A 5167-nucleotide genomic window follows, 5' to 3' on the forward strand; every position below is an offset into this window, starting at 1 on the left:
GAGTCACGTGGGGGAGGCCTCTTGCAGGAGAGGGTGTACATGAAGGTGCGTGTGGCTGGCAATGGCCGTGTGGATGGGCCTGGGCTGTGGTTAGGAGAGCAGGCCATTGTGTAAAGGAGGACATTTGGGGAAAGGGTGGTGAGTTTGAATAGGTGAGGTGGACTCAAACCATGGGGACCCACAAATGCCAGTTGCAAATGAATTGTAGGTGTTAGGTTTCCTCTGAAGTGTCATGAGAAAGGTGACATTTTAGAAAGATTAGTGCTGCGTCATTGTGCTGGTTGAATGCATCATTGTGCTGAAGATGAATGAAATTTGCACAAGGTAGTGCTGTAATCAAGGCACAAGGTGATGAAACCATGGACTGATAAGAGAGGAGAATGATGTCAGCGGCCATTCCCTAAATACAGGGAATAAATGAGACAGATAAATGAAAGATGACTCCAGAAAAAACTAATCCCCTCCTGCAAAACAGAAACAACTCTAAACTTCTGAAAATAGGGTAATGATTGGGTAAGCTATGGTAGCAACTCAGTGGAATGTTGTACACTTTCTAAAGTTGTTACAAAGACTGTAAGAACATGGGAAAAGTTTATGCTGTAACATTAAATGGAAGTTAAAAAAAAAGATACTTAATTATGAAGAGGTTCCAAATAAAGATGGAGGATCAAATACCCACATTTACTTTCATTCCCTCCCAAAACCTCACTAAAACAACAGTGAAGAGATTTTTTTTTTTTAAAAGACATAAACCCACAAGGACAAAGAGAATGGGAGAGGAGACAACAGCAACAAAAATTTGGAAGCTGAGAAGCAGATGGATGAGTGGTAACTGACTTAGCGGTCCTGAGAAAGCTGAGTCCTGAGCCAACACCAGAGAAAGCCAAGAAACAACCCAGTTTACGTAGCAGAATCCTAAAGAAGTTCAGAGATTGACAGCAGCAGGTAACTCTGTAAAGTGGGGGAAGAGGTGGGTGAAGGAGAGACTAACTGTATTGGTTGAAAATTTATTTAAAAAGATTGCCGCTTCCATAACGTAGTAGAAGACCAGAGATTTATCCTTGGGACGGGATGAAGGAAAGGCTGTCTGAACTAGGGGACGCCAAGCACAGTTGTGGTAGTGGCCCCTCTGGGGAGGGTGAGTGAATGCTGGCACGTTGAATACTGGCCGAACATTGAGAGTGCCAGCTTTCTTTTCCCAGCCAACCTCAGAATTCTGGTAGCCAAGCCTATACCCTTGAGTCCAAAGATAGGAAAATCTTTCTCTGAGGAATCTGAGCGGTAAAGAAGATTTAAAGCTAATAACCTCAAGGATTTCCCAACCAACTGCTCAGCTGTATTACCCTACAATAAAGCTTGCAGACAATGAGCTCCACCCACTCAAGCAGAGATTTTTAGGATTTCACTAAAAAGCAGCCTTTTAACATTTCACTTTCCTATATAAAGAGACAACCAAGAGGAAAGCCTCGAACGTGAAATAGGAAAACCAAAGCAGGAAAACCAAACAGGAAAGCAACTAGAACAAAACAAGGAGAAGAAACTTTTTTTTTATATCCTCAGAGAATTTCTTTTTGAAAGAAAGTATCTGTATTACAAGATCTAGGCACTTTAAAAAAGAAACATTCGGAAGAGGGGAAAGGAGCTCTTTTTTAATTAAATTAAATTAACAGCATGAAATTAAAACCACGACAGAAGAAATGAAGAAGACTCAAGGTTCAGATTGGGAGATAAAGTTGAAGAATTGTCCCAGAATATGACAGAAAAGACAAGAAAAGTAGAGGACCAGAGTCCACGACGTCCATCTGCTCAGTGAACATTCCAGAAATAGGGAACAGAGAAAAAGAGGGAGAAGAAATGACGAACAGATTCATTCAGGGAAATGCCCCATTCCTGCAGGATGTGACTTTCCAGACAGACAGAGCCCGCTGCCCAGCACAGTGATGGAGACGCACCATCTCCAAGCCACGTTGTCATAAAATTTCAGAACACCGAGGGCAAAGAAAAGATCCTATAGGCTTCTAAGAAGGAAAAAAAGAGTCACATACAGGAGATCCAAATTCAAAATAACTTAAGACTTTTCTGTTATAACCCTAGAGACTAGATGACAGTGAAGCAAAGCTCTCTAATGTCTGAAAGACTGTGACTTCCATGCTAAAATGCTGTACCCAGCTAAGCCATCAATAAAATGTGAGAGCAGGAAAGGACGTTTTCAGACATGCAAGGTCTCAAAAAAAAAGGTACATCTCATATACCCTTTCTCAGGAAGCTACCAGAAGATGTACCTCACCAAAAAGAAAGAGTAAATCAGGAAGGAGGAAGACGTGGGATTCAGGAAACAAATAAACTAGTACAGTAAAGAAGTGAAAGAATCACCTAGATTGCAAGTCACCAGACTTTTCCTGTAAAGGACCAGTTAGTAAATATTTTTGGTTTTATACGCCATTTGGTCTTTTACAGCTACTCAACTCCACCATTGTAGCACGAAAGAAGACAGTACATAAATAATGAGAATGCTGTGTCCCACTAAAACTTTACTTAAAAACAAGTGGCAGGCTGGATTTGGCCCACAGACCATAATTTATTGACACCTGACCTAGGCGATGGTGAAGAAAGTTCCCAGGGTATCAGCTCTACGCAGATGCAGAAGACGGGGGTTCAGATTGGAGCAAGTCAGAAGGTGACCATCTCTGCAAGCCAGGAAGAGAGCGCTCACCAGATATTGAGTTGGCTGGCATCTTGATCTTGGACTTCTCGGCCTCCAGAACTGTGAGAAATAAATTGTTTAAGCCACCCAATCTGTGGTATTTTGTTATGGCAGCCCTAGCAGACTAATACAGTATCAGCTGAACTTTTTTACTGGATTACATTAAAATCTATTGGTCTGTTTCACACTTTGAACGGATCTTTTACCCATGCATGATTTTTTATCATGTATTTAGAAATTTAAGTCATTCAGAAAATATTGGTGTATTAGTCCGATTTTCTTAATGTAGACACATTTCATTATATGATATTAAAAAATCATATTTATTATTATCACTACAGACCCTAGACAAGTCTTTAAGTATTAGAAAATGTGTATCATGTGTCAGATACAAGGTTTTCAAAATTCTGATTTTTGTAAAAGCTTGAATTTTATCATTGGCAATAAATAATGTTAGTTGTTTTTCTTGAAGTGCCAGATAACCGTCGTGTCACTTGTTCCTCCAAGTAACAATGATGTTCCGTAAAAAAGGCGGTCAGTTCAGCTCACAACTCAAAGTTAAGTGCTTTTCCTCAAGGCAACCACTGTACTTTGACATGCTGCATAAGTGAAAAAGACAAGTACTTAAGGGTTGAGCCATAATAAAAGTATTAACTTTTACCGCTTCATCAAGAACATTCTTAAGTGAACTAGGTTTTTTCTTTCCTGCGAGTGTGAGCTGGTGACGAGACCCTGACCACTGCCACCACTTGTTGCCATTGCCTGATTCATGCCAAGGCATTAACAGTTTTCCCCACCAATGCTTCTGTACCATCCGTATAAATGTCAACACGTGGAAAAGGGCAAATAATGCCTACTAGTATTATTACGAAAATAGTTTTGACCTCATGGATCCCTGAATGGATCCCCACGAGTCCACAGACCATACTTCGAGAACCACTGCTTTAGACAATTGATGGAAAACTTGAGGTGGATTCATGTACAGAGTATACAGAAAAACCAACCAAATTAAAACAAGACAGTTGTTAGTTTCGGTGAAAATAAAAAGTTGTGAGGAAAGAAAAGTAATGCTTAGTATTTACATAGGTGTAATAGTTAAATCTCATAGTTATGATGTAACTTTATTGGGAGGGTTGAGGGCCTGGAATGGTTATCTGGGTTTGGTTGGGGGAAGGGAGTGTATGTGGAAAGAAAAGTAAATTCTCCTCTTCTATAGTGAAAAGTTTGTGAATAATGCCTAAAACTGAAAAATCACGTAGTAATCAAGCAGATTATATACAAGTATGAAAAGTAAATAACAGGGCTTCCCTGGTGGTGCAGTGGTTAAGAATCCACCTGCCAGTGCAGGGTACACGGGTTCGAGCCCTGGTCCGGGAAGATCCCACATGCCACGGAGCAGCTAAGCCCGTGCGCCACAACCACTGAGCCTGCGCTCTAGAGCCCGCGAGCCACAACTACTGAGCCCGCGTGCCACAGATGCCGAAGGCCGCGAGCCTAGAGCCCATGCTTCACAGCAGGAGAAGCCACCGCGGTGCGAAGCCTGCACACCGCAGCGAAGAGTAGCCCCCACTCGCCGCAGCTAGAGAAAGCCCGCGCCCCGCAATGAAGACCCAACGCAGCCAAAAATAAAAACATAAATAAATAAAAATTTTTTAAAAAGAAAGTAAATAACAGAATAATCTGCTGAGAGGTGAAAGTGGCTACCCTTGGGGAGGGGTGGAGGAGGGCGAGGGACACAGGGCTGCTGCTCTTCGTAATATGAGCCTTTAAAGCTGTTTGAACGATTGATGCCTCAATTTTTACATTTTTATTTTGAAAAATTTCAAACATACATGAAAGTAAAGAAAATAACACAATAAATCCACCATCCCTATCTCCTAGATTTAACTACTGTCAACATTTATTCTTTGCTAAAGTATTTTAAAGCAAACCACAGACATCATGTCATTTCACTCTTACATATTTTGATATGTGGCTCTAAAAAATTTGGACGTTTTCTTACATAACCACAGTGCCATCAGACACCTAACAATTAATAGTAATGCCCTGGTGTCATCTGAAACCCAGTCCATAATTACATTTCCCAGATTGTCTCCGATCGATTTGTCCAAAGTGGAATCAAGACAACTTACCAACATTACATTTGGTTTTTGCGACTCCTAAATATCTGATAGTAAGTTCCTTTTTAAGAGTCAAGAAGCAAACACTACCTGAAATACAGAGGAGGAATTGTGAGGACAGTGTGCCAGCAGTCACGTTTTGGTGGGGGTGGGAACATGCATGGGGGAAAAAAATGAATGGAAAAAGACCAGGAGGAAATAAAATAGAATGCCCGTAGTGGCTGTGTTTGGGTAGTAAGACTACGAGTAATTTTTTCTACTTTTTTGTATTTTCTAGTGTTTTTTGAAAACGTGTATTACTTTCATTTTTTTTTTTTTTTTTTTTTTTTTTTTTTTTTTTTTT

The 5167-nt window shown here is 40.6% G+C and overlaps 1 protein-coding gene across 1 annotated transcript in view; it reads left to right on the forward strand.

Annotated features, from left to right (window-relative positions):
* The window catches only part of DIS3L2 (DIS3 like 3'-5' exoribonuclease 2), a 382925-nt gene that overhangs the window by 287023 nt on the left and 90735 nt on the right, over positions 1-5167 (forward strand). The window lies entirely within an intron of this gene.

The sequence above is a fragment of the Lipotes vexillifer genome, unplaced genomic scaffold, assembly GCF_000442215.2.
Source record: "Lipotes vexillifer unplaced genomic scaffold, Lipotes_vexillifer_v1.1 scaffold860, whole genome shotgun sequence".
NCBI lineage: Eukaryota > Metazoa > Chordata > Mammalia > Artiodactyla > Lipotidae > Lipotes > Lipotes vexillifer.